This window comes from Uloborus diversus, chromosome 7 (assembly GCF_026930045.1).
Source record: "Uloborus diversus isolate 005 chromosome 7, Udiv.v.3.1, whole genome shotgun sequence".
Taxonomy (NCBI): domain Eukaryota; kingdom Metazoa; phylum Arthropoda; class Arachnida; order Araneae; family Uloboridae; genus Uloborus; species Uloborus diversus.
The window spans coordinates 7,966,555-7,978,998 of NC_072737.1; the positions used below are offsets into that span (position 1 = coordinate 7,966,555).

The following is a 12,444-nucleotide window of genomic DNA, read 5'->3' on the forward strand; positions in this document are numbered from 1 at the left end:
GAAGTGTATGCTCCAAAATTGCCTTTATTTTATTTGATAGTGTCGATACTGAATGTCTACTCTTCGAAAAATACAAGGTAAGTTATTTTTTGTAGAATTTGAAGATAGGTCTTTCCTTCTTTTTTTCCTAATAAATACATTGATCGCTGTTTGTTTCTCTCTCTACATCTAAAACTTTCTTTCATTTATAGAAAATTTAAATCATCAATGATCTGTAGTTTATTAATTTTCATCATTTAAGAAGATGGTTAAGACAGCGCCGGATCTAGGGGGAAACAAGCCAAACCTTTGTCCCGGTTGGCAAATTCACAGTATTTGGTGTTATTATTATTATAATTATTATTATTATTATTATTATTGGCTGAAATTTTATTTAAAACCAAGAAGAAGAAAGATTTGTCAAGGTAGTGGTTTCAACTTTTTACTATGTCTCAGAAAAGTTGTAGATTCAGCACTAGCAGTCGATCCTAACAGCGTGAAATACTGTGAAACCTGTGTCTGTCGATAACAATACACATGCCTTTAACAAAGGTTTGCTCCTTTTTTATCGACACTTTTCTCCCGTTTTAATACTTCAAAAGGTAAAACTAAAACTGAAAACGGGGGGAGTGGGGGGGGGGAGAGAAAATTTTGTGTCAGCGAAAAGGAGATATATCGTAAAAGCGGGTGAGAATAGTTTGGAGGGTGAGAATGACACAAACCTCAGTTTTGGCGTAATAAGCGTTCGTAGTGCATTCTGGGCTAGCTCAGTTTCAATAGGAACTATTGTGCAACCTTCTCTGGTGATGAGAGAGTTGCTATCACTGTCAAAACGACCCGCCAGTTGAATAACTTGGTGATTGTGAATTTATTTATTGTGAGCAATTGGTGCTAAGTGTTTGTAGGTAGCTCGGAAATTCGTGTTGGTGGACTTTTAGTGCAGAAGGAATCACAATTTCGTATGTACCTTTCGGTTTCATATTACATGAAGTAAGGTACCTCCAATTTTCATTCAAAAATAAAATATTTTGATGTTGCTACAGTTACAAATGTGTAAAGTTTACAATTTAGAGGGTGAGTGTGGTACAGTAATTAGTAAAAATTTTGGAGTGTGACTTGGGTAATCAGGGGAAAAAGTACCCAGGAAAAATCACGGGTGTAGATGCAAGTGAGTTTGAAGTTTCAACAATGTTGAAGCGAGGTAAGTTTTGGCAGTGGCATGAAAAAGTTGATAAGATTTGTTAACCATCTTCAAAAATTATGAAGAAAACAAAGCCTTTGTTTTATCTCGATTTTATGTGATGACTTAATTTTCCAAAGTTCAATTTTCAGCATAACTTACATCTACAAATCTCCCATTAAAGCGTAAGAGATGTAGGGTATGGTACAAACCACCAAAACCTATATGAAAACGTTGAAACATGTGCTGTACCATCCTCACCCGCAATGAGAGGGTGAGAATAGTACAAAGAAAAACTGCTCTGGAGGGGTTGTTGGTAAAGTTTCATATTATTTTAATGTCGGAATTGAAAGCCAAGGTCCTAAACTATAATAACAACGCAACTTCATTTTTTTCGAATGAATGTTGAGTAATTACAGTCAGAAATGTACTAAAACTGTACCATAGTCACCCGCTTCTAGGATAACACCATAACAACGATATTTTGTTTGGTCCCGGCAAAATTTTAATTTACTTAATGTATCTTCAATCTGATATAGCGATAATCACAGTTCACGTGTACCAGACTATAATAATAATTTATGCCTCTACGCAGTTTTTAGCCTACTTTCCCAGTAAAAATCAGAAAAAGCAGAAAAAAGCATGAAAGAAGGCTTAATGCATCTTAAAAATATTGCAGAAAAAAAAAAGTCAAAAATAAATAAAATAATTAAATAAATATCGAAAAATTAAAAATTGGAAAGTAGGGTATTGAGATGGGGGAAAATGTCAGTCGGTCTGTCTGTCTGTCTGTCTGTCTGTCTGTCTGTCCCCCCCCCCCCCCCTAATAACTTTTTGAATGAATAGTCCAATTCGAAAAAACTTTTTTTTGTTCGAAAGATCTCGGCGAGGACACCTCATTCCCATATTTCACTTTTTGGTTAGAACTTTTTTGTTCAATTTTGAACAGTTCAAAAAAAAACTTAACATTAGCGCCTACGGGGAAATTCAAGGCAATTCCAAACTGTGAAGCGAATTTGCTTCAAACAAACTTAGTAGGAAAATGCTTTTGATGAAAAACTTGTATATAAAATATCTTTTTGATTTAAACAATTTTCCGTTCAATTTTGAACAGTTCAAATCCCTTAACATTAGCGCCTACGGGGAAACTGAAAGTCAATGTAGATTCCGTACTTGAAGGCGGATTTACTTCAAACAAATTCTGTTGGAAATAGCTCTTGACACCAGAATCCAGACTCCGACTCCGAGAATTTAGGGGTACCTGACTCCGACTCGACTCCTGTGTCCGACAATTAATCGGACACCGACTCCCCGACTTCGACTCTGACTTGGTAGCTTTGGTAAAAATTTATACACGGAGGACAAATGACTGACTCCGATTCTTAGATATTCGACTCCGACTCCTTTATCTCAAAATGAGATTGACTCCGACTCCGCAGCTATGGTTTTAACTGCGAAATAATTATTGTTGTTATGACTTGTTTTTATTTTCACGCTAATGTTTTAATTTATGTATTCAGTTTTCGGCGAATAAACTCGAAGTCATTTATGTTTCTACATAAAGATATGCGCAGACGATTTTTTTTTTGACAATGAAAATTATTTCTTTAAGTTGACATTTTATTGATGTATTTATTTCAATGAGCTTATTAATTTTAATTATTATTTTTTCGTTTTGAAAGCTGTTAAAGATTTTTTTAATGGAAAAAAGTGCATTAGCTGCTTTGTTTACAAGGTGCTTCTATTTTATTCGTTTTTTATTTTATTTATTTTTTTTTTTTTTTTGATGAGTGAGGAATATTTTATTCCTAGGAATCAGCTCTTAAAATATTTTTAAAATATGTTTGAAACAATTTGCGATTTTAGCTATTTTTGGGAATATTGATCAGGAACTAGAAAGTATAGTATGGGTATACGGGAAAGTAGGCTCGTTTATTTCTAGACGGAACTTCTTGTTAAATTATGAAAGTTATTAACTGCTACCTTTCGCGCATGCACAGTGAAAAATTAACTGCTTTAAATGTTCCTATTTCATTATTTTAATTTCAAATTTTAGTATCATACTTCTCTTGTTTGCTGTCAAGTTTTCTGAAAGTTTGATTAGCCGGGATGAAAAACTGCACGTTATAAGCCAAAAACCTGCAAAAAATGTTTATACAGTGATCTCTCGCTTATACGCGACCTCTGTTATACGCGTTTTTCACTTATGCGCGTTTTTCTCACGGACCCGGCCAGCGATATAGGAAAACAATGTTAACTCTTGTTCATTTATACGCGAAACCTAAAATGCACATTTCACTTATGCGCGATAAAATGTTTTCAAGTTTTAGTTAAAGCGCCTATTCACGCTTTGCTTATGGGAAGATTTGTACCGTTCTTGATGTCTCTTGGAATGCTTTCACACACCTTTATTCCAATGTTCAAAATGGTTCCAAGAACGCGTTTTTTTCGCGCAAGTGCGATTGGGGGTGAAGTTAGTCTTGTGATCGACATCGAGAGGGGAGAACGGGTTACATGCGAAAAGGTTGACCTTCCTAAAAGTCGTGGTGAAGCGGAAAGCATTGACATAGCCTATCGAGGATCTTTTATATCCTCACAGACTATGACACTGATCACGCGACAGTTTTTAGGTTTTGTGGAATTCGCTTACGTACTGTACAGTGCATAAAAAAGACAAAACGTGCAACTTCAAATTTTACATTTTTATTAAATTACAATGCATAAATGGAAATTATGTGCGTATTTATTCATTAGCATGAGTAGTGTACTGTTAGTATTACTATAACAGTTGATAACTTACTGTATTTAAGCTTATTTTTGGGGTTTTTCACTTATGCGCGAATCTCACTTGTGCGCGAAAATTTCGTTGTCCCCTTTGGTCGCGTATAAGTGAGAGGTCACTGTATTTTTGAAAGAAATGCTTACATTTTCGTGAATATAAGTGACTACGGTTGAAAATTGCTTCTATATTTGAACGAAATAATTACCTGTTTGTGATATTTTGATAGTTGACATTTTAACCCTAACTTCAGTGGATTAACCCTAAACTCCAGCAGATTTCATTGTTGAGCATTCTTACGTTTCTTCATTCTCCTAAAATGACAGTAATGACAGTAAAACAGTCAAGTTACCGGATCCAGCTCAGCCCTGTCAAAATAAAGCATTTCCTTGCGCGTCAAACATTACCAAAAAATATTATTAAATGATCATGTCGTGGCGCGAGTTTCATTGTTGATGACCTCAGCATTACTCGATCATTCGCTATTATAATTATATGAGGATACTTTCACTAAAATGAATAAAATTACTGTACACAGGTATAAAACAATTTCTGAATTTGCAGCCCTTATTCACACCTATTTACGATAAGGATGATAAAAAACCTTTTTGGTTTTACATTTGGTTCAACTATTGAATCACATTAAAATTGCCAGTAATGGGGAAATGACATTAAATTGGAGTAAAAGGAAGTCATGTGATGCACACATCAGCTCGTTTTTTATGGGGGGAGGGGGGCCTTACCTGTTTTTTTTCTATTTCAGGTTTATGTATATTTAAAATATGTAGACATAAAACAGTTTGTCCGCGGCGCTGTGTTCAGGAGCCAGAATAATGAAAAATAACAAAGAAGTGTCTGACGCCCAATCGCTTTTTATGCAACAAATTTAATCGACAATAGTTATTGTAAAACTGTAGCTGTAAGGGATGGCTTTAACCGATAAAACACTTGAGTGTGTGAATGTTTTTTTTATGTAAAGTCTCTGTAAATTATAATTTCTTTCTGTTGCAATTTTTAGATAGTTTCGTATTTTTGTCGTGCTGAGTAAATTTTTAAAAGTGCTGTAAATAGTTAATTAGTTTAAATCGTTGTTTTGTATTTAGTATCGTGCAAGAAATGTAAAATTTGAGTATGGTGTTAACGCAAAAACCTCATTATACAAAGGTTCTCGCAAACTAGCCCACAGTATTGGATGGAAGCCCTGTGGGGAAAAGCCGCTTTTGTTAGAAAAGAACTACATATAACAGGGGTTCCCAATTTTTTCCGACTCACGGCCTCCTTTGACGATTTACAATTTGTTTACGGAACCTTAATCTATTTCAATAGGGAAGTTTTCGATTTTTCAATTTTATTTTTATATTATAGAGTAACATATATGAACATCATAGGTGAAAACATTTTTGTGGTACGATAGGTAGTTTTTTTAAAATTAATTTTTAAAGTTCAAGCGCTTGTGACGTCAAATGGCAGAGGAAGTGACGTCATGCGCTCTTCCGATAGGGGAGAAGCCGAAGGTCACGCATTCGACTTCGAAGACGAAACGTAAAAGGCTTATCTCCTCGCATTTAACTCCTCGCGTTTCTGGAACATTAAACCTCTCATGCTCTCGGAAATATTCGAATATCATCATTGATGTTACATGAGGAAGATTATTTAGATTGTGCTTTAACGAATCCGGCCTCCATAGTGTGGTCAAAAGGATTATTGAATTTCTAAAAAATAAAAATATCAGCGCGCTCAAAATGTCCCTAGCGAAAAAAAGGGCTCTTCGGCGGAAGGCTGCCCATTCGCGCCCTGTGACGTAGGCTCGTGACGTTTCAGAAGCGCGCACTTTTGCGCGTGGATTTTTAAAAATTCATTAGAAATCAACCACGGTGTTTTAAAATTCGGCGATGGTGAATTTTTTAGTTTTGAGGGTCAATTAACAATATCCAATAGCCAAAATATGAACATTTGATAGGTTGCGACTTCCCTATTGTACACACATATTGAAAATATGGACAGCTCGTAGCACCTCTCGCCCCTCCTTGCGGCAACCCAGGGTGTCCCGGCACCCACTTTGGGAATCCCAGACCTATAATAAAAACAATGAAGCGTTCGGGTGACAAAGCAGTGCAATCTCTCTCTCATTTTTTTTTGAGCAATCACGATTGCTTATTGTTCTCACTTGACTGTTTTTGGCGTTCCTATCATTTTATTTTCCCACCACCTCCCTCTGCCAGCACCACCGTCGCGTCGACCGGTCTCACTATGCTGCTTCTCTTGCGAAAACCGTCTCCAGATTGCGTCCATATCCTACACACACACACACACGCATACACACACGCCTACATACACACGCTTACATACACTTATGTCTGCGCACAAACACACACTCCTACACACACACATACACACACTCATGCCTGCACACAGACACAAACACATATGCCTACATACATACACTCACGAACGCCTACACACACACGCGCGTACACACACAGCACTCCATACACAACACGCACAAACATGCATACATACACACATACACGCACCCACACACATGCGCCTACACAAACACACACGCGCATTCATACACACACACGCTCGTGATTGCGAAAAACATAATTTGAATTCAAGATGCCAAAAATTCAAATTATTATTATTTTTTTTTAAATAATTTTCAGTTTTAGAATGTGTTGTCAACCCTAAATTTTTGGAAACGGCAACCCCAGATTTTTGAAAATTTCGAATCAGTCTTAGTTTGACCTCTAGGATTCCTCTTGTAAAAACCGTGAAATAATAGTATGATATTTTTTTTTGGTAAGTTGAAACAACTGATGAATCCAAAACCGATGGAAACATATCTGGAGTTCCTGTATCAGACTCTGAGACTGCGACGTCTTCGTCAACCACCGATTTTCTACAATTAGAATTAATCAGTCGGTGGGTAATTTATCAATTCTGAATTATATTTATAGAATATTTAATTTTCAATTAGATTCTTGCCGCATTTTTTACGCAAATTTTAACTGATGTTTTACTATTATTTTAAGTGATGTTTTTTTTCTGCATACAAGATGAATGTGTCGAGTATCATGCGAATTCATAACCTAAGATGGTTATGTGTCGAGTATTAGGCAAATATTTAATCAACCAGGGGTTTTGTGATCAGAAATTTCCGAAAACTTTGAGTTGTCGTTTCCAACATTTTGACTTACATTCAAAAACTGAAATATTATTTTAAAAGAAAACTTTAAAGATGATTTCTATCGATGATTTCGATGATTTTTGTAAGCATATTTGAAGAGCTTTTATTATTTCAATGAATTTTGTGTGTATATTAGAAGTTTTTAAGGGGGGGGGGTTGGCAAAAGAAAATTGTTGTACGTAAGACTACGTTCTTGAACATGACCCCCCCCCCCAAAAAAAAAATGAAATCCTGTATCCGCCCCTGACTTGAATAGACTACATATGTTACTGCCTAGTTAAAATATTATTAAGTAGATGGCGCTAAAAGCGGAGTAAATGTTTCATCATTTCACATTGCCTCACATTCCCCTACTAGCCAAGTCAATAAAGGTAAAAGAAGGCTTTGTCGCAACCACGGAGTAGGAAGAAGGAGAGAAATGTCCTACGGGATTGCTAGTGTAAAAGTGGCAACGATTGTTCACTTTTTTAGAGGGCGCTGTCGGCGAACCGCTCCCGTCAATCACAGCAAATCAATGTAAATGATGCTAAGTTTCTCATTTTTTTAGAGGCAGCTATTAAAGCAAAGAAAGAAAAAAACTACTGGAAATTGGTTGTAATAAGGGGCCAGTATAGTTGACAATGTACGGCTTTCGTCCACAGGAAGTTAGCGCAGTATTTTGATGAAAAAATTTATTTTATTTTTCATAACCAACTTGCCGAATTCGTCTGCTATTAATATTGCGCTGTGCGATGTTTTATTTATTACGAGTTGGAATTTTTCTATTCCTGTAAATAATTGACGAAATGAGAATGTAGTAGAATTATTTACGTAAATATATTTTTTTAATTAGCTGTAAATTTCGTGACATTTTTCGAGAACTACTTAAAGCGAAAAATTATTTTGCTTTCACGACCTTTAACAGAAAAAAAAATAAATGTTAATGTTCTATTTACTTAACTTCAAGCTGATATTGATTATAATCATTTTATTCATGTATTTACTCACTGCTTAGACATAATTGTTATCATTATTTTTTTTTATTATTATTGCCTTTTTTCTACAACCAAATCGAAAAAAATCGGGAAACCTTTTTCATTTAAAAATACATGTACAAAAAGAGTAAATTGTAATTTTTAAAAACATGATTATTTCAACAGAAAACCCCACAAACTATCTCAAAAAAGCGTTCCAAGGTATAAATTTTTGAATAAATAAGGTTTCTCGATTTTTTTTCCATTTGGTTGTCGAAAAAAATTCAATAATAAAAAAATAATGATAACAATTCTGTTTAAGCAGTGAGTAAATTATTATAATCAATATCAGCTTGAAGTTAAGTAAATAGAACATTAACATTTATTTTTATCTGTTAAAGGTCGTGAAAGTAAAATTTTTTTTCGCTTTAATTAGTTCTCGAAAAACGTCACGAAATTTACAGCTAATTAAAAAAATTTATTTACGTAAATAATTTTACTATTCTCATTTCGTCAATTATTTACAGGAATAGAAAAATTCCAACTCGTAATAAATAAAACATCGCACAGCACAATATTAATAACAGACGAATTCGGCAAATTGGTTATGAAAAATAAAATAAATTTTTTCATCAAAATACTGCGCTAACTTCCTGTGGACGAAACCGTACATCGTCCACTATACTGGCCCCTTATTACAACCAATTTCCAGTAGTTTTTTTCTTTCTTTGCTTTAATAGCTGCCTGTAAAAAAATGAGAAACTTAGCATATTTACATTGATCTGCTGCGATTGTCGGGAGCGGTGCACATACAGCGCCCTCTGGAAAAAGTGAACGAACGTTGCCACTTCTACATAGTAAAGATTTATCTCCTCCCCTTTAACCTCCCTGGTCGCAACTAATTTAGGGAAAGCTGAATCTTTGCAGGATGTTAACACACCAAGTATACACTAAAAAAATGCAAAGTCCCGACCCTCACCCCTCTTGCTTTCCCCCTCCCCCCCCCCCCCGAAACATTGCAAGAGCAGTGCTATGATTATAACATTTTCGTGTCGTAACTAATTAAGAGAAAGCTGAATTTATGCAGGATGTTAATGCTTAAAGGATACACTAAAAAAACACAAAGTCCCGACCCCCACCCCTCTTGCTTTTCTCCCCACCCCCTCCGTAACATTGCAAGAGCAGTACTATGTTTATTCGTTTTTTGTGTCGTAACTAATTTAGGGAAAGCTGAATTTTTGCAGGATGTTAGCACACCAAGTATACACTAAAAAAACGCAGACCCTCACCCATCTTGCTTTCCCCCTCCCCCCTCCGAAACATTGCAAGAGCAGTGCTATGATTATAACATTTTCGTGTCGTAACTAATTAAGAGAAAGCTGAATTTTTGCAGGATGTTAGCACCATAAAGTGAATACTAAAAAAACACAAAGTCCCGACCTCCACCCCTCTTGCCTTTCTCCCCACACCCTCCGAAACTTTGCAAGAGCAGTACTATGTTTATTCGTTTTTTGTGTCGTAACTAATTTAGGGAAAGCTGAATTTTTGCAGGATGTTAGTATTTAAACTATACACTAAAAAACCCAAATTCCCGATCCCCTCTTGCTCCCCCCCCCAGACCCTTCCTAAACATTGCAAAAGCAGTAGTATGATTTTACGTTTACAGCTCAAAAATCAATGATGTTGCCGGGGAGTTCCTTTTTACTTCCTTTTACAAAAAAGGAAGTATTGTATTCGCGAAAAAATTTTTACTCAAAAATCAACCTTAATTTCCATTTTTTCTCACTCAAAAATGAATGTTGAGTTTTTTTTTTTTCGATCCGACCACACGTATATATGTACCCAAGAACGTATAGACGCCCGAAATATCCATTTTGACGATCCCCGAGTTAATTACAACGAGTTTTCTCGTGACATCTGTATGTACGTATGTATGTGCGTATGTGCGTATGTGTTGCATAACTCAAGAACGGTATGTCCTAGAAAGTTGAAACTTGGTACGTAGACTCCTAGTGGGCTTTAGTTGTGCACCTCCCCTTTTGGTTGCATTCGGGTGTTTCTAAAGGGGTCTTTTGCCCCTTTTTGGGTAGAAATCATTGTTAATTTCGATGCAAACTCAAGTGGTGTTATAATTTGGCCGGCACTTGGCGATATATCTCCAGTCTTTTGCTCGTCATGTTTTGTCGCCAACTTGGCGCCAAATTTGGCGATTTTTTTTTTTTTTAAATTTGGTTTCAATGTGGCGATTGTTGGTGATTTTTAGAGAGTTAACTCTTGAATCACATTAAAATTGCAATAATGGGAAAATAACATTAAATTGGTGTAAAAGGAAGTCATGTGATGAACACATCAGCTTGTTTTATTTCATTCTTAACAATATTATAAACCAGTGGTGCCCAACCTACGGCACTCGGGACACATCCGGCCCGGTAAGCTGATCTGTGTGGCCCGTTCTTTTTAAATGTTACAACTCGAAGAGTGCGATTAATGACAATGTTACAAATTAGGAGCCAAATATTTAGAAATAGGTTTCTGATAAACAGGTTGCATTTAACAAAATAAGCATCAAGTAGGGTCAGGTGGGGTAAAATGGGTAGTGGGGTAAAATGGGTAGTCAAAATATATGGTTTAAAAAGTCAGTTTTTTAAAATTAAATTTGCATTTTTTTGAGTTGTTTATTATACTTGGCTGTTCTGAATTCTATATCACAAAATATATTTTTTCAATAGATTATTTTTTAGTGAGTGGTAAGACTTTAAATTTAAGTCGATAAATTCAAGCCGCATTTTGTCTGCTTAAACTTCTATCTCCAGCTCCTGATTTTTGAGGAATTTTTATTACTGTGTCATAATATCTTTAGTTGGATATTTTTATTGCTGCTTCAACTTACAGTGAAGAAAAAAAATAATTTTTTCTATTTTTAATCACATATATTGAAAATGGGGTAAAATGGGTATATATGGGTTGGCTTATCATTCCAGCCAACAAACAAAAAGTAACTTCAACAAATTATAGTTTTTTAACTATACGTCTTGGGAAGAAACGTTTGGACAAAATTTATAGGTAATAATGTAATGACGGTCATTTAGTTGAAATGGAGAAACAATATAATGACGTTCACTTTAAGTTTTACTACCCATTGTACAATTTTTTGTCACAAGAGTTTATAGTTCGTTTGTGTCACCGATAGTAGTCTACAAAATAATGTCAATGTTTGGCTAACTATTTAAGTCCTGCATTAAATAAATCAGGAATCAATAAAACCTGTCAAGAGTTGACCACCCTTGTAAGTTAATCACCTGTCTAAGTTGACTGCTTTTTTCGGGAACAGAATTAGTCCTATATCATATGAATTAACCTCTATAAATTGACCACTAAAATAGTGCACCGCAAGTGGTCAACATTCACAGGTTTCACTGTAGTATATTTCAACTGATTATTTCCTCGCAGCGGATATTATTAATGTTTAATATTACATTTGGTTATTATTTTTTAGTCTTTCATAAGGGATCATCTTCTAATATTTCGTTGGTTTGGTCGGAAAATATTGTTACAGTTCATTCCACTACAGTGTCCACAAATAGACGTGCAATCGAACCCAGCTTTACGACAGCTACAGCTTTGTAACACACAATGTTTTACAACTGCAAGATTATTAGTAGGAGAAGTTCATTTGGAGCAAGGGTAATTGTTATGGGCTTAGGTGTCAGTCAGTTGCTTGAAGTAAATTGACAACCCGACTCTTCTGGGGGAAGTTTAAAACCTAACCAAGTTTGAATCTGGTGGTAAACCCTAAAAAGATGTTGACGAGCGGCGTCTGAAGTTAGTGGAAGTTTTGCTAAACCAAAATTTTACTTTAGAGACATTTTTGCTATTACTTGCTTATACACAAACTTTTATTCAAACTTGGTTAGATTTTAAACTTCCAGCAGAAGAATGGGGTTGGCAATATACACTCCTGTTTGTGAAAATTGCAACACCATGAAGGAAGCATCATAGTTGAATGAAATTTACAGGGCCGATCCTAGGGTGTCGGCCGCCCCTGTGCATAGACCTAATGTGCCGCCCCTCAAGAGTAATTTGCATATTTTGAATAATCTTTGACGTCCATATAAGTATTTCTTCAAATTTCTATATCAAGTTCTAATTTTAAAAAGAAAAAGAAAGAAAAAAGGAAAAAACAAGACTGATGAACTTATAAAAAGGAAGAAAAGTTTTATGCAGTATACCCTCGTTTTACGCGGGGGTTACGTTCCACGAAAATGCCGCGTAAATAGAAGCCGCGTAAATTGAGTCCTAATACTAGTGTTAAAATAGGAGTTTGGTACTGTAGATGACAAAATACTTTATTCTACACTGTTAA

The 12,444-nt window shown here is 35.4% G+C and overlaps 1 pseudogene; it reads left to right on the plus strand.

Moving 5' to 3' along the window:
• LOC129226217 (zinc finger protein 271-like) overlaps positions 1-12,444 on the plus strand; it is an 87,755-nt pseudogene that overhangs the window by 951 nt on the left and 74,360 nt on the right.